Raw genomic sequence first — 24,765 nt, 5'->3', positions numbered from 1 at the left:
CATCCAACTGCATATCATAGTTTAAATAATAGCCATTCTTTTATTCACTTGGTCTTTCTTATATGAATAGTTATGCTGAACTCTTGGAAAATTGTGGATCCCTTCGGTTTTCCAGGTCTTGATACAATCAGCACTGTATCATATACAAACAAGAGTCCTGAGAGAATGTTACTGTCATATGAACGTCATCTTCCATTTCTATTCTACTCTGGACATTCTCCATGACAAAGGGAAATATCTTGTTTTATGTTATATTTGATATTAATAATTAAGGGTTATTGAACAATATATCTATTTTGATGAATGCATCTTTCCAGGAATGTGGCATGATTTTAATATATGTATGGGACCTTAATGGAAGACGATTATTAGAGAAATAGTTTACTCTACCAAACAGGATTCTTTTTACTAATTCTCAAACAATGACATAGTGGGGTCTTATATTTTCTATACCTCTTCAGTCATTTATATAACTATAAACATATGGGTTATACTATAATATTATTCATAAAAGACTACCTATTAATTTCTCTTAATTTCATCAATAATGCCTTTAGATAAGTCTCATGAATATTTTGTAGAGGTGGGAAAGTAAGCACATGGGTCAGTAGTTATAAAATTTTCTCAATTGCCTTTATTTCAATAATAGTGTCCATGACTTTTTTCCCCAAGCATTCATTATTCTCACTTCCAAATACCTTATGAATCAATTCCTTAATGCCATAAGAACTGATCACTTTCTTTTTTTGTTTGTTTTTAATTTTTATTAAAGATATTATTTGAGTTTTACAGTTTTCCCCCAATCCTGCTTCCCTCCCCACCCCCACCCCACAGATAGCACTCCATCAGTCTTTACTTTGTTTCCATGTTGTACCTTGATCCAAATTGGGTGTGATGAGAGAGAAATCATATCCTTAAAGAGAACAGAATTCTCAGACGTAACCAGATCAAACCATAAGACATCTGGGTTTTTTTCCCGAATTAAAGGGAATAGTCCTTGTACTCCGTTCAAACTCCACAGCTCCTTATCTGGATACAGATGACACTCTCCTTTGCAGACAGCCAAAAATTGTTCCCAACTGTTGCGCTGATGGAATGAGCAAGTCCTTCAAGGTTGAACATCACTCCCATGTTGTTAGGGCATACAGTGTTTTTCTGGTTCTGCTCATCTCACTCAGCATCAGTTCATGTAAATCCCTCCAGGTTTCCCTGAAATCCTGTCCCTCCTGGTTTCTAATAGAACAATAGTGTTCCATGACATACATATACCACAGTTTGCTAAACCATTCCCCAAATGAAGGACATTTACTGGATTTCCAATTCTTTGCCACCACAAATAGGGCTGCTATAAATATTTTTGTACAAGTAATGTTTTTATCCTTTTTCCTCATCTCTTCAGGGTATAGACCCAGTAGTGGTATTGCTGGATCAAAGGGTATGCACATTTTTGTTGCCCTTTGGGCATAGTTCCAAATAGCTCTCCAGAAGGGTTGGATGAGTTCACAGCTCCACCAACAATGTAATAGTGTCCCAGATTTCCCACATCCCTTCCAACAATGATCATTATCCTTCCTGGTCAGACTGGCCACTCTGAGAGGTGTGAGGTGGTACCTCAGCGAAGCTTTAATTTGCATTTCTCTAATAATTAATGATTTAGAGCATTTTTTCATATGGCTATGGATTACTTTGATCTCCTCATCTGTAAATTGCCTTTGCATATCCTTTGACCATTTGTCAATTGGGGAATGGCTTTTTGTTTTAAAAATATGACTCAGTCCTCTACATATTTTAGAAATGAGTCCTTTGTCAGAAGGATTGTTTCCCAATTTACTACTTTTCTTTTGATCTTGATTACATTGGTTTTATCTGTGCAAAAACTTTTTAATTTAATGTAATCGAAATCATCTAATTGGTTTTTAGTGATGTTCTCCAACTCTTCCTTAGTCATAAACTGTTCCCCTTTCCATAGATCTGACAGGTAGACTAGTCCTTAACTGATCACTTTCAATGGATATATTTGATTTATTTCTGCTGGTCTTCCTGTTGCTGTTTATTGTGTTTGCTGTTTATTGTCATTTCTATTTCTTCATGCAAAATATTAGGGACTGTGATACTATAGTCTATATGAGGTGCCTCTATTGGAATTGATATTCCCTAATTCCTCCTGGCCTATCTTGTAGAGGTATCTTGTGTAGGTCCTCAGTAAATATTTGAGGAAAGTTAGGTCACACAGTGATGAGAATGTGGGGCCTGGTATCAAGAAGATCTAAATTCGAATCCAGCATCATTAGCTGTGTGATCCTGGGCAAGTCACTTCACCTCTGTTTGCCTCAGTTTTAAATCAGGATAATATTGGCATCTACCTCCTAGGATTTTTGTGAGGATCTAATGAACTTATATTTATAAAGCACTTTGGCATATAATGAGTGCTATATCTGAAAATTGCTTTTGTCATCATCATCATTATTATTCATTTAATAACTAACAACAAATGAATGGAATTTAAAAATGATAAAATTGCTATTTATTTTCTTCTATTGCCTAGGCAATAGACTTTGCATTGATTCAAATTAAGGAAAGATAAATAGCACATTGGGTAACAATCAGTATCTTTTTTCTTTTCTTTTTTTTAAAGGTTTTTGCAAGGCAAATGGGGTTAAGTAGCTTGCCCAAGGCCACACAGCTAGGTAATTATTAAGTGTCTGAGGTCAGATTTGAACTCAGGTACTCATGACTCCAGGACCGGTGCTCTATCCACTGCACCACCTAGCCATCCCAACAATCAGTATCCAAAAGAATCCCAACAAGCTAGAATATTATGTTGGGTTTAATAGGATGAAATTTAATAGGACTAAATGACTTACATTTGGGTACATAATATCAACTTTATGAGTATAATATGGTGGAAACTTGGCTAGACAACTTCATATGAAAAAAATTTGGTGATTCTAACAGACTGCAAAAAATCAATGTGAGGCATCATTGTGGTATGGCAGGCAAACATTTAATTTACTTCTATCTAAGAGAATGGTATAATGTCCAGAACAAAGGAGGTGGTAATTTGGTGGCATAGCCAATAGTGTTGGACCTAGATTTAGGAAGACATGAGTTTAAAATCATATATTAACTAGCTGTGAGGCCCTGAACAAGTCACTTAACCTCTTTCTGCCTCCATTTCCTTACCAGTAAAATGGGGGTAATAAGAGCATCTACTTCTCTAGATTGCTGACAGTCCAATGAGATGTTATTTGTAAAGTGCCTTGATGTTTAATATGTTTAATAGATGCTTGTTTCCTTTTCACCTATTCTGCTTTAATCTATCCACATATAGAATATTGGAAGGACAGTGATATACTGGAGTGGGGCCAGAGGAAGTTGATAAGGTAATGAGAGGACTGGAAGATTGCTTCTAACACCAAGATTACTTAAAAGAATTGAGGATGTTTGGTGTGAAAAAGAAAAAAACAAAGTTAGGGGCCACAAGAACTGTGAGTATTTGAAGGCCTGTCAAAAAAGGGTTAGATTCATTTTTAGTTGATCTCAGAAGTTAAACTAGAAGCAAAAAAGTAGGATTTAAAGGGATGGCTAGGTGGTACAGTGGATAGAGCACCAGCCTTGAAGTCAGGAGTACCTGAGTTCAAATGTGACCTCAGACACTTAATAATTACCTAGCTGTGTGACCTAGGGCAAGCCACTTAACCCCATTGCCTTGCAAAAAAAGATGGGACTTAATTTAATTGAAAAATCCAAAGAAAAAAAATGAAAAAAAGTTGCCTTAGGAAGCAATGTGTCCCTAATCCCAGGAAGTTTTTAAGCAAGGGCAGTATGACTTCTTATTAGAGATGTCATGGATATGACATCCTCATGAATTATTGGACAATGTGGTTTTCTTCCAACTTTGAGATTCTGTGTTGTGTGTGTGTGTGTGTGTGTGTGTACATATATTTATATGTATATGAATTTTTCCTCTCTGTTAGAAAAAGCATTAGGGGGAACTTAAATTAAGTTATATATGCTTATAATTATCAGTAAATAAATATTATGCACCCACTATGCTAAACTCTGGGAATACAAATAAAAGCAAAAGACAGTTTCTTACCCCAATGGATTCTAAATGGATGCTAGTGAATTATGAATAACAATAATTTTTCTGTCACTAGAGAACATTTAATAGTGGAATAAGTAACTGAAAAACAGATCTCCTTTGGAAATCTTTAAAAATAATCCAGTTCTCCACCTGCCCAGAATGGGTTTAGTTCTAGCTATAGAGAGGACGCTAGACTTTATACTCACTCAAAATTCCTTAGTTTTATAGTCAGATACAGGATTTTAGAAAGCTACCTTAAAGATCATCTCCTCTAATTATCCTGTATTAATAAATGACCAAACAAAGATCTAAGTGGAAGTGATTAATTCCATTTGAATTCAAGTAATCAGTGAATGCTTTGGGGGGTTTTTTTTCAGTCTTGTCAGACTCTTCATGATCCCATTTGGGATTTTCCCGCAAGGATACTCGAGTGGTTTGCCATCCCCTTCTCCAGCTCATTCTATAGATGAGAAAATTGAGCAGAACAGGGTTAAATGACTTGCCTAGAATCATCCAGGTCTTTCTGGACTCAAAGCCCAGAACTCTATTTATGCCACCTAGCTACCCCATAAGTGGTGGAACTAGTAATAATAATAATAAGGGCGATAATAATAATCATTCATATTTTGTATAATGTATAGTTTACAAAGCTCTTTCCACACAACAATCCAATGAGGTAGGAACTAAAGGTACTATTATCCTTGATTCATTTTGTTCTGACAGATAGCCTCCTGGAAGCTTAATGACTTGCCCATGATCATATAATGAGTAACTGTCATCTCAAAACTAGATCTCTTAACTCCCAGCCTGCTGTTATCTCCTCTAAACTGCACTGTTTTCTCCTCATCTCTGCTTTGAAATGAAAATCTCTGAAAGGACTTAGCTGCCTGGGACATTTTATATGTCCCACTTGCTGGGAATATGGTGTTTGTTGCCATTTTACTTTGAGTTTGAGGAGGTTTTTCCTTTTCACCAACTTGACAAAGAAGGTAGTGATTTCTTTGTTGTGGGAGTAGTTTTGATTGGGGAGCATTTGTCACCCCCAGTCAGTTTTTAGACATCAGAAAGGTCTTGGTTTTCCTCTGTGTCAGCAAACTTTTCAACCTCTATGCCTTCTGAACTAGAGAAATCTGCTGCTTGCTAAAAATGTATATGTCATATCCTGAGCTATTTTATTTCAACTTTAATGTTGAGCTTTTTAACCTTGTAAAATTCAAGTTCATGGCATTAACTTACTTGGGAATAGTTGACATGCTTTGGAAATTGTCAGCAATTGAGACTATTTGACCACAGGAGAAATGATCCAGGGAACTCAGTGCTTCTTATTGTCTAATCTTGGCAACAAAGCAATGAGAAAAGAAAGTAAATAGCACAACCAGGATAGTAACAGCTGATAACCCTCATTACAATTTCACATAAAAACTTTCCTCTGGCTCTACATCTCACTTTACCCAAACAGTACTTCAGGAAATTCTATAACTGTTTCTGAGATTTTATAGATCTAGAGCTACAGGGGACCATAGAGGTCATCCGTCAAACTCCCTTATTTTATAAATGAGGAAACTGAGGGATGGGGAGGCTAAGAATCTTCTTAAAGTCACAAAGGTAGTTAATAGCAGGACTGAGATTCAAATATGCTTTCCATGAATCTTTGAAGTCAATACCATCTCTACTGGGAGAGGGGGGAAAAAAGAAATGAGTTTATTATTATTGGTGAAGTTATTGGTCAAGTGAACAGAAATATGTTATATACAGTAGTCTGCTTCATAGGTCCATTGTTGCTTGGTTGCCCATATCTATTTTCCTTTCATGCTTGTCACTGTCATGACTGACAGTGGGCCAGAGTGTGAAGATGTCAAATCCATCTGATTAAGAGGTTTCTGGCAGATACTACAGGTCTAGATATTATTGAGGTAAGCAAACCAGAAAGAAGTCAGAAGATATCAAATTCAACCAGAATAATACTCAGACATGGAGATGGCGGTGAACCCTTTGCTTTGGTTTATTTTGGATGGTTTGCTTTCTCATATTTTATCCTGAATGCTAGGAAGGGGTGGGCTTGGTTCTCAGGGAGACAGCCTTGACCAGAAGGTCAAGAGCCTCTGAATACCCTCTGATCCCAACTAAGGCAGGGGAAAGATGAGAAAGTTATCTTACAATTCCAAATCAAAGAATAACTACTTTGGATTTTTTTTCCCTTTGTATATCTAGAAGAAGCATCCAAAGGAAAGAGCTCGAGCTTGGGGGAAAAGGAAGAATGTACTTAAGGGCAGGATGGAGAACACAAAAATAGGCCTCTAGAGGGAAATTCAGCCCTTGGATTTGAGCAACAAAAAAAAGTTAATAATGGTGATTCACCCTAGTGATCTTTGTTCTTATTTGCTCAACCACCAAAATGCAGTACCCCTTCTTGAGCTTTACCACTCATTGATTGCCACTTAATGGGTCTAAATAATGGGTGACATCAGGGTAGACCTAGAGAGACTTTTTATTTTGTTTTGTTTTAGAACACACAACATGAAGAAAGATAAGAGAGGGTGTTTGGGGGAAATATTCTTTATCAGGCCGGAAGGAAAAGGATAGTGCCAGGGAGGAGAAATAATAAACTGTTTCCCTTTTATTTTGGCAACTTTTTTGAAAATAAAAGGATAAACTATAACTCTTAATAATTCAAAAATAATGACCATTTAGCCTGTAGTCCCAATGAAATCCCCTTTGTTCCACAAAGGGATAGAAGGAGAGAGGATCTGCTATGCAAATGAATAGCTATGCCTTAGTTAAGCAGTAGTTTCTGAAAAGCAATATATAAATAGAATTTTTTTTATAGATCAAATAGAAAAATCCTAAGGTAGAAGCTTTTAGTAAAACATCTCTTCAGCTATCTGTTTCGAAATTCAAATGTTGATTGATCTGGTCCCATTAAGGTGTTATATATAGAAGATTAAGTAAAGATTGAAGAACATTTACCTACTTGTGAAAAAATAAAAATAACATTTATGTGGCTACTACTATGTGCTAAGAGTTTTATGAATATTATATCACATGATCCTCACAATAACTCTGGGAGGTAGATGCTCTTATTATTCCCAATTTACAAATGAGGAAACTGAAGCAAACAGAAGTAAATAAACTTCTCCAAGGTCATATAGCTTCAAAGTTTCTCAGGCAGGTTTTCCTGATTTTCAGCCTAGCCTAACCCAATCCTCTATTAACTGATCCACCGAGAATGGATAATTTTTGGATAAGGGAAGAATTTATGACCAAACAAGAGATAGAGAGCACTAAAAGATATAAAATGGATACTTTTGATTACATTAAATTAAAAATGATTTGTACAAACTAAACCAATGCAGCCAAGATTAAAAGGAAAGCAGGACACTGGGCAGGGTAGAAGGGGGGGCAGGTGGAGCATCTCTGCTAAAGTTCTTATTTCTCAAATATATAAAGAACTGAGTCAAATAAAAAATATTGATCATTTTCCAATTGATAAATGGTCAAAGGATATGAACAGATAGTTTTAGAGAAAGAAATCAAAGCTATCTGTCATCATATGAAAAATGTTCTAAAGCATTGTTGATTAGAGAAATACAAATTAAAACAATTCTGAGATACACCTCAATCTAATATAAAAACAACAAAAAAAGAAAAATGACAACTATTGAAAGAGATGTAGAAAAATAAAGGCACTGGTGGAGTTATGAACTGAACTAACTCTTATAAATCTCTTTGAAGGCAGGGACCTGACTAGAACATATCTTTGTAGCTACTATTATACCTATCTTAGTGTCTGGTGCCTGGTAAGCTGCTCAGCCCTTTTCAGGGGAGGGGAAGGAAGTTATAAGTAAAGGCGGGCCAACAACTAATGTTATTGTATTGTAAGTATAAACTAGGGAACTCAGGCATATGCTTAGAAATGGTCATTATAAAATTTTCTTACCTTTTCATAAAATTGCAGGATTTCTCTACTAACCCCCATTTTGTTAGTGGGGGCTCCAGTCACAGTACTGGAAAGGGTAGTGTTAGTAAAAGTAATTAAATTGTGTTTCCTTAAATATATTCTGTAATTCAGATGGATCTTCCTCTGGCCCCACCCCCAGACACAATTAGTCCAAATTAAGAGACACTTTAATGGGGGTTAACCTAAAGACCAGGAGGCAGAATGTTCAGCTCACTCTTCCCCATCCTGACCCAGACTCAGTTGATGATCTTGAAATATAAGGCTGCATCTAGGGCAGGTGAGGTGTTTGAATTGATCACAGTTGAGAACTGAGGCTTTTGCTTTTTTCACAAAATTATTTGATTGATTGATGGTGCCTTTCAGGGAAAGCAGGGTCAGTGAGATTCTCAGGTGTGGGGGTGGTAGGTAGTAAGTTCAAGAATCTCTCCACCTAAACTGAGAGTTTCTTGGGGTTTTGGGTTAAATTGTACTTAAACCTCTGATAGTTCCCCAGTCAAAATATGGCAACTACAAAAGCAAGGAAAACTGTCAGAAGTCACACCCAGCAAAGGATGGGAAATTACCAGTGACAGTTATTAGTCATCCTTACGGGCAGTAGAGATTTTTTTTTTAATCTTCAAATCTGATGTTTTGAGGAAAGAGCACCTCTTTCCTGGACAGGATAATATTGCCAGAATTTATCCTGTCAATTAATGGACTTTCAGCCATTCCACTGACAAATGATAGTGTTTCTTGTAATGTTAGGCATACAGGTTCTTGAAGTTCATGAGGGACCATTGATATATTGGATCCCAGGATACCTGGTATATACCTAAGTAATGAATATCACACAAAAAAAAAAAAACTGTCCCTGCTTGGCTAGAAATGAGGACCATAAGAGGAAGGATCAAATCCCTTTTGAAGAGGGATTTGTCTATTTTGTGATTTTAAAAGGTCAATTATGCCCTTAACTGACATTTTTCTTGGGGACCCAGAAATTGTAAATTTTATCGTCAGACCCCACAATTATATGAGTATAACTAAGGAGGTGGGAGAGGGTAAGCATATCTAGCATTTCCACTCCCTCAAATAAGACACCATCTTTGATTTCTTTTGTGAGGCAAATTGTCAGTAACTCACAGAAGCTTCATCCTCCTCTCAAGAAGGTGATTTGTTTGGTGGTGTGTGAGTATATGTGTGTATGAGTTTGCACACACATGTAATTTTAAATAGTATGTCCTCAGAATAGACCTTTTCTTCTTCCTCCTTCCCCCCCTCCCCTTTTTGGTTTGTTAATTTGGATCTCAGTTTTGCCCAAATCTTTTCCCTTCTCCCTCCCCCCACCTTTTCCCCTTTTCCTCTTCACTCCTATCTCCCTGGACAATCCTGTGTGAGACCCTATATTTACATTTGATGGTGTGGGCAGTCTTCTATTTTCTTAAAACCAGAATAATAGTCTTTATAATAGTTTTTTGTTGGAGGTGGAGGTGAAATGAAGGTGAGGAGAGCTGGAGAGAATGGAAGTGTAGGGAACTGGCATTGATTCAAACTATACTGCATATGTTCAGACATCATTAACAACCCTCAAGAACTCATCTGATCTGGTCCTTTGCCTTCCAAGAGGTAAGGTGTTGTCATCCCCATTTTCTAAAGAAGAAGCGGCTGAGTTCTAGAGAAGTTTTGTGAAGGGAAGAGAATAAAGCATACATTGAACCTAGGATATGACAAGAACTCTAGAGAGTTTTACCTCATTTGATCCTCCCAACAACTCACCAAAGTAGGTACTATTATTACCCCATTTTACAGCTGAAGAAATTGAGACAAACAGAGGTAAAGTCATTTGCCCCCTAGTAAAAGTATCTGAGACACATTTGAACTCAGGGCTCCAAGGCTCAACTGCCCCTGTGCATTGGTCCAGTAACGTAAACAGAGGCTGTATGAAGCTGCCCGCCTTCCATCTTTCAGTCTCATTCTTTGGTGATGGAAAAATGAAAAGCCCAGATTATTTTCTTTTCATTCGTAGACTTTGGAAGCTGAGGTTAAGGTACCATTCCCCCCCAAAAAAATAAGACTGCAACCCTGGAGGGGATTGCTCTGTGTAATCAGCTCTAAGTTTCACTGCCCACCTCATAAGCAAAGAAATTATTTTTTTCACCTAAAAGAGCCAACAAATATAATATAATAAAATAAAATAATGTTAAATTCCAAGTGCCCAAGCATCTGGCCAGTCCTTAAAATAAGAGACCATGAGCTGAATTTCCTAACAAGCTGACTTTTCAAAGGGTTTTGAGCTCTCGAAAACATGAAAGCTCTAGTTAAAAATTTAAAGGTCTGATATGTTCCAGTTCTGTGGAGCAGCAGCAGGACGCAGCTTTTTACAGAGCCATAATTCCCCAACCACCAGCTCTTTAAATTAAGATGTTTGTGGCAGCTGCTTGCACTTCACGAAACACACATAGACTTGGTCATTAATTATTGCTCTCTGCCTCTCCAACACCCCCAGTCATTCCCTACATTCCCCATATGTATGCAGTTCTAATCCTGCTGCAGTCAGTATTGTTTGGCAAACATGTGCATTTGTGGGTGTAGTGTGTATGTTGTTTCAAGAAACATTATTTTTTATGCTAGAATTTTAAAAATTTAATGGAAGAAAATTCCTCTATAAGAACAGACCAGGTTTCCTCCTATTTTTTTTTTTAATGTACTCTGGTCTTCTCAGGTGACCTTTCTCTTCACACTGGCTTTGAATGCAGTCAGGTAGAAGCCTAAGAAATACCAGCCCTTGAACTGCCCCACAAATCCTGCTTCCATCACAGATCTGAAGTAACCCCCCCCAAAACCTAGCAACTTTATCCTCTGGTTTTAGAAGCTGCCCCACACTAATTCGGGGTGGGGGGCAGAAATAGGAGGAGAGAGGAGGGAAGAGGGAGATGACTTGGCTGCAAAATGGAAACTCCTCCAGTTTTCCTGCAGTAAATATTTGTACAATTCCCTTTTGATTTTCATTAGTGAATGGTACTCACTCTCAATGTGTCTTCAAGGGGCCCCCTTTCCACATATTAATGACTTCCTTGTCTGCTTCCTGCCAAGTTTTGTACTTTAGGTTAGAGAGAGGTCAGGACTTGGATGTTTAGATGAATTTCCTGCTAACTACTCTTTGTGAATTAACTTCTCACTGTTCCACTTTAGATCTGGTGATTTTTCTAAAGCAGGTTTGTGGAACTGTGACTGTTTTGACTACAAATCTGAGCTTTGCAAAAGAGCATTATTCATTTAAATGTGAATGAGTTGGTGGAACAGGCAAGTCTTCCATTTGTATTCCATTAGAACATCATAACACTGGAGTGATAGTTCCATTTACTTTGGGGGGGGGAGAAAATCATTCCCCCCCAAACACACCTATATTTATTGACTGAACTGGAAAGAGCAGGAGATAAAAAGATAAGAGAAATTGGATTCTCATCCCAGCTCAGTCATTCACTTGAGTTAAGTGATCTTGGGCAAGCTGCTTCTTTGTAAACCTCAGTTTCCTCATCTGTAAAATGAGGACATAGGATGAAATTGGACTAGGATCCCTTCCAACACTGGCATTCCATAATTTCTTGATTTAAGGTGGGATTCTGTAACCCAAAGGTCTTTTTCATCAATTGGGTCTAAGTGTAACATGAAAGATAGCTGTGGGAAATTAGAACATTTTAATATGTTGTCCATTGTCTCATGGCAGAAGAGAGGGGGTTGTTGTTTCCTGCTTTAGGAGTTGGATGTGGAAGCATATGTAGCTTTAAAAATCCTGCTATTGAAAATTGAACCGTTGTCACAAAGGTCTAATCTATCAGTCAATCAGCAAGCATTTAGTGAGTACCTACTGTGTACCAGGGTCCAAAATCTTTACTTTCAATATTTACATCTTTAAAATATCAGGAGTTTTTTTTTTTTACTTTGTGTCTTAATATTTGGCAGTTATCCAGATATTACACACTCAAAATATAACATCTGGGAGGATAGCTAATTCCTTCTGATTTTGTCCATATTTGGTATTAATCATCAATAAGCACTTATTAAGCACTACTATAGTTGTTGCCATGTGGTAAAAGCTTAATAAATTTTTTTTTATTCATTCATTCATTCATTCAAATTTTGTGTTTGGCTTTTTACTGGCTTTGAGAATACAGAAACACACATAAGACTATCCTTCCCTCAAGGAACATACGTTCTAAAGAGGGATACAAGATATAGATATGTAAGTGCATTCAAAGTATAGACATCATAAAATATATAAGATCTTTTGGCATCTTGAAAACTTTAAAAAACAACACTGAGACATAACTAGAGAAGATGGTCACCTACCCTACCACCCTCCATTGACTTGACTGCCTAAGCCAAGAGAAGACAGGAAAATTTCTGGGGTCTTTAATTGCCTAGACTTTGTGGTCCATATCTATTTCATTATCATTTTCATGTCAGTTTATGGTTTTGTAATGTCTTCTTTCCTCTCCACTCCCAATTTAGCAATAGAGAGCAGTCCCTCCCTGCTTCTGATGATAAAAATCCTGTTATCTCTCCTTGAGATATGTATGTAAAAAAGATGGATATAGGTAAAGTTTCCAGTTTGTTGGGAAACAAGTTTAGCATTACTCTTACCTTCCCCAAAGCCTACCTGGTATCTAATTATAGTTCTTAATTGACTGAGATTTTAGCCATTAATATTGCACCATTAACTGATAAGACTTTTGGTACAACCACCATTTCCTTTTATTTGCTTTTTTTTCTATTTGATGAGACTTTTGAAGACTCAAATGAATAAAGTACATGGAGTTGATTTTTTTGTTTTGGGGAAAGTAGGGAAGAAACTGTTAAAATGACCCCTTTGACAACTGCTTATTTATAACTTTTTCAATAAATGGGCCTACCCTTTTGTGGAAAAAAATGTATTCTTCCTTAGCAAACATTGGCAGTCAATCAATAAACAATGATTTCTTCATAGATTAGACCCTAAGGACATTGCATTTCATTAGACTTGGGTGGGGAAAAAGCTGCACTGAGGTGACCAGAGTATGCTGTGGGAGTGCTGGTTTACATTCAGGGGTTGCTTGGGCCTGTTGCTCCAGTATTAATGCCAAATTCATTGTATTAAATATCTATAGGTTTGCAGGCTGACCTGCCAGTCAGCCAATCTGCATTTATTGATTGCTTGTTAGATGCTAGACATTATGCTAAGCATTGGAAAACAAAGAAAACAAAGACAATCCCTGCCCTAGAGGAAATCATAATTTAATGGGAGAGGCAGCATGCCCACAAATATGTACAAACAAGTCATATATACAGGATAAAAAGGAAATGATTGAACATTTGCTGTTTTTTTTAATTTTATATTTCATTGCAGCAGTCAAATATTTATCAAGTACCTTCTCTGAGAACTGAATCCCAAGGATACAAAGACAGATATAATGCAGGCCCTATTCTAAATGAATTTATAATGCAGTAGAAGTAGGAAATGAAGGCATTTCCTCTGATAAGTATTACAAAAGTTCATGTGATAATTGCAAATATAGTATGTTGGAAGGGCACAAAATTTGGAATTGAAGATCTGGGTTCAGGTCCCAGCTTTGGAAGCTACTATCTTCTGTGGTTCCTCTGGGACTCAGTTCCTTCATGTCTAGATAGTGTGCTATCCTTCCAAATGTGATATGATCCAGACAAACTGTTAGGAGAAAATTAAAGGGAAAAGGAGCATCTTGAGATGTGTGTGTGTGTGTGTGTGTGTGTGTGTGTGTGTGTGCTGAAGATGGAATTGAAGTCTTCAGGAAGGAAGTGGTGTTTGAGGTGAACTTAAAGGGAGGGATTTAAACAAAAGGAGATCTGCTTGGAAGGAGTCTATTCTAAACATGTAGATTAGCATGAATAAAATAAAGATAAATAGAAGAAAGCAGAACAGGAATTGAGGAAGGAGAGAATTAGACCATGATTAGAATCAGGTTTGCAAAAAGCACTCTTTGCAAATCTATGATGAAGGGTGTTCCAGAGATATCCCCATTTTAAAGATGAGAAAACTGATTAGTGAGAGGGGTCATTTGATTCTCCAGTCAGGGTCATCTAGTTAGTACTATATAATATCTGAAACAAGATTCAAACACATTTCTCCAAACTCTAAGTACAATACTCTCATAAAGTCTATTAGCATAAAATCAGACTGTTTGAGCTAGACTGTGAGAAGTTTTTAATTCCAGATTAGACAGTTTCTCTTTGTTTTGATAGGCAAGGGAAGCCACTGGCAATTTTTTGAGCCGAGAGAGTGATGATAAGTGCAGAGCATAGGAAAAATCACTTGAGTAGCAGCATGAAGAGATTGGAGAGGGGAAAGACTAAAGACAGAAATACCAGTTAGGAGGTTACTATTAGTCTAGTTAAGAAGAAATGATAGCCTGAATGAGAAAGGTTTCAATGGGAATAAAAAGATTTTAGCCATATTGCTAGGGTTGAAGCAATAGAATTTATAAATTAATTGGATGTGTAGTGTGAAGAAAGGGGAAAACTCAAAGATGAGGAGATTTCCTTGAATAGCTAGAAGGGTGATGTACTATCAAAAGAAATAGGGACATTATGGAGAGTGGTACATTTTAGAAAGAAAATAAGTCTGTTTCAGTTATGTTGAGTTTGAGATGCTGATTAGACATCAAGGGAGAAATATCCAGCAAGTAACTGGAAATACATTTCTGAGGAGAGGTTGAGAGTAAAGAAATAGATTGGGGAGTCATATTCATATAACATGATAAAATTAAGGGAATGAATGAGATTGTCAAGGGAGAGAAAATATAAAAAGAAGAGAACAAAGGACAGAGACTTGGGAAATACTGGTGTTAAAAGGATGGGAATTAGATGAGAATAATAAAAAGGAATAGTCAGAGAGGGAGAGAAAACCCAGGAATATGAAAGGAAAGGAAGGAGAGAAAATCCAAACAGAGGAAGTGATCAACAGTGCCAAATGAGAGAGAAATCAAGGACAGAAATAAAAGTCAGCATAGAAGAGTGCTATTTCAGTAGAGTAGCAAGGTCAGAAGCAAGATCTGATGAGGTTGATGAGTATGTTTTGAGGAAGAGGCTATACTTTCTAGAAATTTAGTAGTGACAGGAAAGATAGAATGATAGCTCATCAGAGTTAACAAGATCAAAGAAAAGTTTTGTTTTGTTTTTTTTTCTTCAAATGATAGGAGAAACCTGTTCATGTTTGTAATATTAGGGCAAAGAGTTATCAGCCAGGAAAAGATTGACAATATATGAAAGAAGGGGAATAATTTGTTTCAAGGTCACAGAAGAGAGAGGAGAAAATAAAAAGTGGAAGAGGTGATACAGTGGACATTAGCTTTGGCAAAGACCAGGGTCACTTTTTCCTCTGAGACAGGAGAAAGAAAAAAAAGGAATATGGCTAAATACACTGAGAGGAGTGTTGAAGAGATTTTAAGTCAAAGGGTCTGTCTTGACATCCTAAGAGAGATGGAGAGGATTAGCAGCTTCAAGAGAGATGAAAAAGTTTGGAATAACTTTTGTTTAATAATATAACAGAAAGTCAGTGAAATGAGTAAAAGGATTTATTATGCAGACACTTTGCTAAACTCCAGAAATATAATTATAAAAGAGAGATGGACTGTGTTTTCAAAGAGTTTACATTCTAATCAAGATAAACAAATACAGATGGAGAAAGGATAGGTTAGGAAAGGTTATTTTGGTCTGGGAAGATAAAGGATGGTGAATAGAGCAAGATAGGGAGTTGAAAGAGGGCAGATGAACAGGGTGAAGCAGTTCTGACTAGTCTCACCAATCAGAAAAGCAGGACCCCAATGAAGTAGTTTCAAAACAGTGACTTAAGTTGTCCCGGATGTGGTCTCCACTGGTGCAGCAGCAGGATATCTATAGGCAGGGAAGAAGTCACAGATAGAGGATCAAGTAAGGAAAGATCATGGAATAAGTAACTTTGTGATCAATCAAGTTATGATAGAGACCAGGAAATCAAATGGAAGTAGTCAATTCACCACCCTGATCAGGTCAGAGGAAAAAACTTGAATTACTTCCGGGAGGCGGGGAGGGGACAAATTGTACCAGTCCAACAGGAGAGGGATTTTTTTAAAATAATGGTTCAGTTGTAAGCTCTTATAGAGAAAGAACTGTGCTTTATTGTTTTTGTATCCCTAAATGACCTAGCTCAGTGTTATATATATAATGGGTGCTCACTAAATATTTGTATTGACTGGCTAGCTCATTTCAGTCTCCAGTGAGTTGTGCCCTCACTGTTTTCAGAAAGTTGGTGGCACATTGGATAAAGCACTGACCTTGGAGTCAGGAGGACGAGAGTTTGAATCCAGCCTCAGACAACTGACATGTATTAGCTGTGTGACCTTGGGCAAGTCACTTAATCCTGATTGCTTCAAATCCAGGGCCATCTCCAGTCATCCTGATTCATATCTGGTCACTTGGATGAAGATAGCTCTGGAGGAGAAAGTGAGACTGGTGACTTAGCACAGCATCCCCTTGATGCAGAGAATTATGAATGGAGGAAATTTATAATTAGAAACAAATTCAGTAACCTTTTATGCTGTTAAATTTTTTTAATTGTGGAAGACTGTTTGATCCTGAAAGGTAAACTCTTGTTTGGATCCTGATCTTGTCCATTGATGCTAGCGTGATAGGAAATGACAATTTCTATCTTTAATTGGAAACCCCTAAATCCCACTGGCCATACCCTCACTCAAATCCAATTCATGTTCTTGTCATGTCATCACCTCTCTGATGTCATGGTCTTCTTCGAGAACAAAGGACAAGCATCAGCAGCAGCCACTAGGCAAACTTTGATTTTCTCCCTTCTAGCTAAGGAAAAAGCCCTTTATATCCAAAGAATGTTAATCCAAAGACTGACCAGGAGAGATCTGTAAGGAATGAAAGAGTCAATGAAAGTCTCTCAGTACCTCAGTCCTGCATACATTATCCAGTGGGCTGTATGCCCACTGTAAGTAGTTCAAACAGATATTAAATAGAATATAAACTCTTTGAGGGTAAAACTGTGCTTTGCCCCAGTATTCCTCAACCTGAAATGGCACCTGGCAAAAAGCAAATGCTTGCTAAGTGGTCATTAAATTAAATTAAGTAGATAACAAGACACAATAAAGGCAGAGATGCTGCAATACAAGAATGGCTGGAAGTCTGAAGTTTAGTCAGACCAGCAGAGTTGAAGAGGATTCAAAGGTCAATTGGACAGTTTAGAGAGCCACAGGAACCAGAGCAATAAGGTAAGTTAGTCTGGAGACCAAAGGAAGGTCTTTGATAATGGAGGTAATTTGTTGTCATAGCTTACACTTGTCCTAAACTCTCACAAAGTGGAAAAAGCATAATCCTGAATAAATTCATCCTGGAACAGAGATCCTTAACTTGGGTTTCTAACCTTTTAAAAATATTTAGTAACAGTATAATTGGTTTCCTTTATAGTCCTATGTATTTTACTTTTTGCCTTTGAAAACATTATTTTGAGAAGGGGTTGATAGGTTTCAGATTCCCAAAGGGTTTCAAGATATAATAAAAAGTTTCAGAATCCCTGCCTAGAGGATTTGGGGCAAAGAAAATTGAAGCTAGATGATGAGGAATAGTGTTTTCTTGGATCTCCATACATGAGTTCATATAAACCTTGCTTAGATGGTATTTCTTATGGGTATATTGGATGTTCAAGGAAGACTACACCTCTGGTGCATGCAAGGGTCTTTTCAGGATAGCTCATGCATCTTTGGCACTCAACTCTCACCTGTGATTCCAAGAAATTGCATATGAGCAGCAGTCACATCCAGGTAAACAGTCTCAGCAGTTGGACTAAACCAGTTAAGGGTAAGCTAGGAACCCAAAACCCATCGTTGAGTTAAGAGAGCATGTGAAGACTTCCCTCAGGAGAATGGACAGATGAGAGCAATTTGTTGCAATAGCCTTTAGCATTTAGAGATCTAAAGAGCTATCCCCTGTATCTGGGGCCATTGTTAAACATCCTGACTTTTGTCTTGCCATTGGACATTGATGTCTCTGGAAGAGATGGAGGCTGACATCTTGCAACTACCTCACTTAAATCCAGTTTATGTGCCGAATCAGGACATCACCCCTCCACGTCCTTGAAAATGCCTTTCCCAGTTATTCATGTCTCAGTGGCCTTCCATTTACATTGTATATAACTTAAGATTGGTGATATTACCTAGTTATTTAGATGCTGTCTCCAATATTCAAATATATACTGCAAATCCCTCCAGGCTCCTCTGAATTCCCATCCCTCCTGGTTTCTAATAGAACAATAGTGTTACATAATGTACATATACCACAATTTGTTCAGCCATTTTTTTTGCCTTTCTTTGTATCTCTGGGATCAAGTAGTTCTTAGCACATAGTAAGGATTGAATAAATGATTACTGACTGACTAGACAACACAGGGATGAGAATCTGAAAGGAAGGAGAGTCTGAATGTATCTGAAATTATCAGGTATATTCAAAAGAGTAAAGCACTAAGAATCAGAGGACCTGTTCAAATCTAACTCCCTACTTGTGTGACCTTGGGCTAATAGGATCATAGATTTAGAGAATGAATGTTAATCTTCTTATACATTTTACATATGTAGAGGCAGAAGTATAGGAGTTATGTGACTTATCTAAAGTCACATGGTCATGTGATAGAACCAGAATTTAAATCTAAGTGGTCTGTCTCCTAATCCAGGGTTCTCTCTATTTTAACTAGCTGTTCCCTATCGTCACTTAACCTTTCCAAATTTCAGTTTCTCATGAAGGGATTGGAGTAGTTAACCTTAGGTGGCTTTTCCAGATGAATAGATAATAACCATTGGTCAGAAAGTCAGGAAAATCTGACTTAAAATTCAGCCTCAGACATTTCCTAGCTGGGCAGGTCACTTGACCTCTGTTTGCATCAGTTTCCTCATCTGTAAAATGAACTGCAGAAGGAAATGGTAAACTATTTCAGTATCTTTGCCAAAAAACCCAAATGGAGTCACAAAGAGTCACACACAACTGAAACTACCAAAAAACAACAATCTAGTTTAACTACCTAATTTTATGAATGAGGAAACTGAGGCCAGAGCTTAGAACAGCAGAGTTGGAATGTTCTGAACCCAGATTCCCTAATGCTAAATCCTAGGCTGCTTCTGATCTTTAAAGAGATTATAATACTTGCACAACCTTCCTCATGGAACTTTTGTATAGAAAATATTTTGTAAACTAGAAAGTCCTATGAATGTATAAAAATTTATTCTCTGGCAAAAGCAGTTAGTTTTCTGACATCAAAACTAAGAGAGAAATCTAGTTATTTTATATATGGGTATGCACGTTCATAACAAAGACAACTTTGAATTTCTTAGATTAGTTCAAAACGGAAGCAGATCCCTTCATTTTTTGTTCATTTTGCTCCCCAACAGATTTCATGTGCTTCTCTTAGTACAGAAAAGACCAATGTTAAGCTACTCCAAAAAATTTGCTGCACAAATGTTTCTAATGGACCCTAGGACTGGAGAATTAAGAGAAGTCTAAATATGATATCCTTATTCTCTTTTCCTAAACTGGAGGCCCAGGATTGTTTTCAGTTTTCATAGATATATTGAGATATAGGCACAGAGAAATATAGACTATAAATATAGGTTATATAGATATACACATTACTTATTAGAAAAATGCAAATTAAAGCATCTCTGAGGTACCACCTCACACCTCTTAGATTGGCCAATATGATCAGAAAAAGACAGTGATCAATGTTGGAAGGGATGTGGGAAATCTGGGACACTAATACATTGTTGGTGGAGCTGTGAACTCATCCAAACTTTCTGGAGAGAATTTGGAATTACTCCCAAAGGGCAATAAAAATGTGCATACCCTTTGATCCAGCAATACCACTACTGGGTTTATACCCTGAAGAGATGATGAAAAAGGGTAAAAAAAAATCATTTGTACAAAAATATTCATAGCAGCTCTGTTTGTGGTGGCAAAGAATTAGAAATTGAGTGAATGTCCATCAATTGGGGAATGGCTGAACAAATTGAGGTATATGTACATTATGGAACACTATTGTTCTATTAGAAACCAGGAGGGATGGGAATTTAGAGAAGCCTGGAGGGATTTGTATGAACTGATGCTGAGCGAGATAAACAGAACCAGAGGAACATTGTACACTATAACAGCAACATGAAGTTGATGATCAATCCTAATGGACTCACTCATTCCATCAGTGCAACAATCAGGGACAATTTTGGGGGTACCTATGATGGAGAATACCATCTATAACTAGAAAAAGAATTGTGGAGTGTGAACAAAGACCAAAGACTATTACCTTTAATTTTTTAAAAAAGTAATCTTATTATGCAATTTTGCTATCTCTTATATTTTTTCCTTAAGGATATGACTTCTCTGTCAACACAGTCAGCTTAGATCAATGTATATAGCATGGAAACAATGTAAAGACTAACAGACTGCCTTCTGTGGGGGGGAGAGCGAGATTAAGGGGAAAATTGTATAATTCAAAAATAAATAAATAAATTCAAGAGATATAGATATACAGCTAGATATGGCTAGTAATGCAAATATGGATAAAGATTCTTTGATACAGATCTAGGAGAGAGAGCTATAGGTAGTTATATCTATATCTATATAGATCTAAGTGTACACAGCAGGCCAATAATATATACCTTGAATACACCAAATAATCCCCTCAGTGATGAGATCTTGTATTTTCTGCCCATATTTCCTGACATTTCATCTATTCCCATTAGAATATCCCAAGGGAAGCTTTTGTTACTTTACTGATAGATTGCTTTGGCAGAGAACTCCATAGATATTCTGGGAGATTTTACCACCCGCTCATTCCTATGAAGGTTTAAGAAAAATGTGAAGGAGGATATTTCTCAGCTGCTCTTTCTGTATATAATTACTGGAGGGGGGAAAAGAATCTCAATATTCATTTTTATCAACAGCCAATCTAGTTAGTACATTCTGATAGGTATTTTCTAAGTGCTTTCAGAGCACTAGCTTTGAAGTTTATAAGACCTGAGTTCAAGGAGGACCCCAGCTGTGTGACTATGGGTAAATCATTTCACTTATCAGAGTAACCTATCTGGTAACTCTCTTAAGACTTCAAATTAGAGATACTTGCCAGTTTGTGTTCCTAGAGGGAGTTTCTGCAGTGGGAATTTCCCTATAGGAGTTAGTATATGAGCTGAGTTTGAAAGATACTAGGAATCCAAAACTAACCTCTACTTTTTTTCCCTTTCTGTCACTTTTCTCCTTATTGTTTCCTTTTGCTATGAGGAAGATTATCCATTTTACTGATAAATGTAAAATTTACATTTTAGAAAGTATAAGCCAGTCTGTGTTCCCAAAGGCCAACAGAAAGTTAGTACCATGAAAGGAGTTGTATTCAGCTACTAAAACAGTCTTCTCTATCTATATAGATCTTGTTTATACTTGCTTGTGGCAAAGCATCTGACAAATAATGGTCACTTTTAATGTGTTTCTTGATTTGACTTGACTCTATCTGAGAAGTAGTACATAAGACCAGATGACTTTGACCCTGCCACCATTATAATAAATCAAAATCGACCCTAACATAAGAAAGACCAATGAAAAAGTAGAAAGATTAATTTATCTTTGTACCTGCTAGAATTTGCCTTGGTTTTGTTAGAATTACATCTTGTACATTTATCAATGCTGCTTTGATCTCTTTAAATCTCTCCCCAAACCTCAACTGAGAGAATACCAATCTCTGTGTAAGACTGATAAATTAGTCTTCCCAGGAAGATAAATTTCTAAATTTACAAATTTCTATATTGTGTCCAAGAAGATGGTAATGTAGATCTTTTTTCTTTTAAAAAAAATTATTGTCGAAGACAGTCTTTTCTGACTATCTCTCATATGCCTGAAATGAATCTTTCTTGTAATAAGGGAAAACATTTAAGAATTGGTTAAAAACTGGCTCTCTTTTGTGTTCTTTTCATTCTATATTCTTCTGGACATTGTGTATGTTTTTCTTTTGATTATGGCTAACTATGTATCAGTTCAAATAAAATTTCTTCATTTTTTTCTGAATTCCTTTTCACTACACAATGATATTCAGTGACATACATCTTCCTGAGTCTATACACCTTCCAATCAGTGTTCATCCTTTGTAACTCTAATTCTTCCCTATATCTAACAGTATTTAGATACATAAACATGTATACAAACCACATATCAAATACGTATATGTATTTAAACATACTTGTACACTTATGTATATAGACATGTGTGTGCCTTGTGTGTGTGCTCATGTTCAGTTGTTTTTCAGTTTTGTCTGACTCCTCATGACCCCCATTCAGAATTTTCTTGCAAAGATGCTGGAGTGGTTTGCACACTTTACTTATTTAGGCAAACAGGGTTAAGTGACTTGCCCAGAGTCATGTAGCTAATAAGAATCTGAGGCCAAATTTGAACTCAGGAATATGTGTCTTTATGAATCTAAACCTGGCCCCCTATCCACTCTGCCACCTAGCTTCCTTCAAAAATACATATATATATATACAAACATACATCTATATAAAACACCTTTCCTTCTGATTATTAGCTCCTTGGTCTATATATACCAAATAATGGAATCATTGAGACAAAGAAAACACTTTAGTCTATCTTCTCATATAATTTCAAATGGGATCTTTGTTCAAAGAGAACCATATAAGAAAGAGTATATTATTTTAGTAACTCTTAGGCCCACCCACTACCTAATTTTTTTTTAGTTCCCTGGAGGAGAGAGCAGATATTTAGTTGCATGAACACAGCAACACATTTTGCTGACTGAGGATAGGAATGAGACTGGACCTGTGATTTCCTCCTGATGAGGAAACTCCTTCCATCAGTTTAGGAAGCCACCTTCTGTGAAACTCTCCTCTATTTAAAAAGCACTGAGAACTGAGATTGACCGTGGTGATAGCCAGTATATATGAGAAATAAAACGAACTCAAGAGTCCTGGGTTTTGAGGCCAGACTTCTTTCTAGTAGTCCATATTGCCTCTCTGAGAGAATTTCCAACTGAGAGCATTTCATGAGATCAAATATGAAAGAACCTAAGAGGCCATCAAATCCTCATTTTATAATTAGGAAAATGTTCTCCATAGATATCTGGGGAATTGACTAAAATTCATGGAAAGATATATTTTCAATGAATTTGTTTCCCAAGGTGATTCTGTGTTGTAGCTTCCATCCTTAATGTTATAGATATTATAGATAATGTTATAGATAAAAATCAGGTGACTTTGTGTGTTTTTTTTCCTTTCAAAGCAATTCCATTATCTTTATGGGAAGTTTTTAATATGACATGGTTAAAGGAGTGGGACTGATTAAGGAAGCAGAAAAGGGTAAGATGAAGGAAGACACAGGGAAGGAACATGTCTTAGAGATTTTTTTCTCTTTTCTCCCTTTTGCTACGTTTCCATCTCAGTTTCACAGAACACTTCAAAGGCCTTTTGAATGTTTCCTGAGAACTAGGAATGTTGTCAGTAGGAACCAAGAATTTTAAGTACAGAATTAAACATTCCCTTAGTCTTTTTGCCAAACTGATAAGACTGCCAATAGTTTTTCTTACTGGGTAAAGAGGGACATGCCTTGCTGAATAGACCATTCTTAGAAGCAAAGGGTCTCTTCTTCCTACTGTGGTCAGTGGAATGACTCACTAGTGGACCTGTAGTCACCTTAATAAGGAAAAAAATTCCTTGTTTCTTTTGGTATGTGCTGCTGGCTTCCTCTCATATTGTGAAGTTTGTCACATTCATTTTTATAAGAGGATGATGGTATTAATGATTATAATCTTACTGCATAATTTAAAATAATTGTTGTGCTGTCATTGCTGACTAGTGGATCATAACGCTGCATCCTAGAAATGTGGAAGGAAATTAAAAAGCTATTTTTAAAAAACTTGCTTATAGAAGTGATCAATTCTTTCCCCTCTCTCTTTCTTCCTTGCTTTTTTATTTAATTTGGGATTAGGGCATATGTTCCAAACTCAGAAGGATAAGTTTTAAGCAGACTGGAGAGAGAGTGAGTGAGAGAGAGAGAGAGAGAGAGAGAGAGAGAGGGAGAGAGGTTTCAGAAACTTCCTAAAATCAAATCAGCTAGCATTTATTAAAATCTCATGCAAGTAAAGGAAGCAATAGATTCCCTGGGGGAGCTTCAGTCAGGCTGGGGAGAGATAAATAATACAAAACAACCACATGGTAATATATTACACCTGATAGGATAGTACCAGTCATTGTTGGAATAATGAGGAAAAGCTTTGTGGAGAAGGGAGGACTTGGAAGGACACCTAGCATTTAAATTATTTGATAGAAGGAAAGCTACCTGAGGACAAGGATTTTCATTTTTTTTCTTTTTATTTCCTATTTCCAGTATCCAGTGGTAAGTTATATTGGTAAGCATTAAAAGGAAATTAATTAATGATTACTGATTAATTGATTTGAGAATAAGGAGGAAACATTCCACTCTGAAGAAAAATACAGAGGTTTATGTCAGGCCTCATTCATATTCATAGTGAAATGTTTCCTCAGAGAGGGTTTAGTTTCAAAGGGAATACTCTAAAATAAGTCTTTCATTTTCCAAGGACATTCATTGAGTTTTTGCTATATTTACCATTTGAGATATAGATTCAATTTGAGTTGCTTTCCATTTTTCCAGTTGGTCAATTTTATTTTTTGATGTTACA

The 24,765-nt window shown here is 36.7% G+C and overlaps 1 protein-coding gene across 2 annotated transcripts in view; it reads left to right on the top strand.

The window, feature by feature from the left end:
* The window catches only part of RORA (RAR related orphan receptor A), an 861,625-nt gene that overhangs the window by 595,351 nt on the left and 241,509 nt on the right, over window positions 1–24,765 (top strand). The gene's annotated exons all lie outside the window — the stretch shown is intronic.

This window comes from Macrotis lagotis, chromosome 4 (genome assembly GCF_037893015.1).
Source record: "Macrotis lagotis isolate mMagLag1 chromosome 4, bilby.v1.9.chrom.fasta, whole genome shotgun sequence".
NCBI classification, from domain to species: Eukaryota; Metazoa; Chordata; class Mammalia; order Peramelemorphia; family Peramelidae; genus Macrotis; species Macrotis lagotis.
The sequence above is the reverse complement of the archived record's forward strand: the minus strand, read 5'-3'. Positions and strand labels throughout refer to the sequence as shown.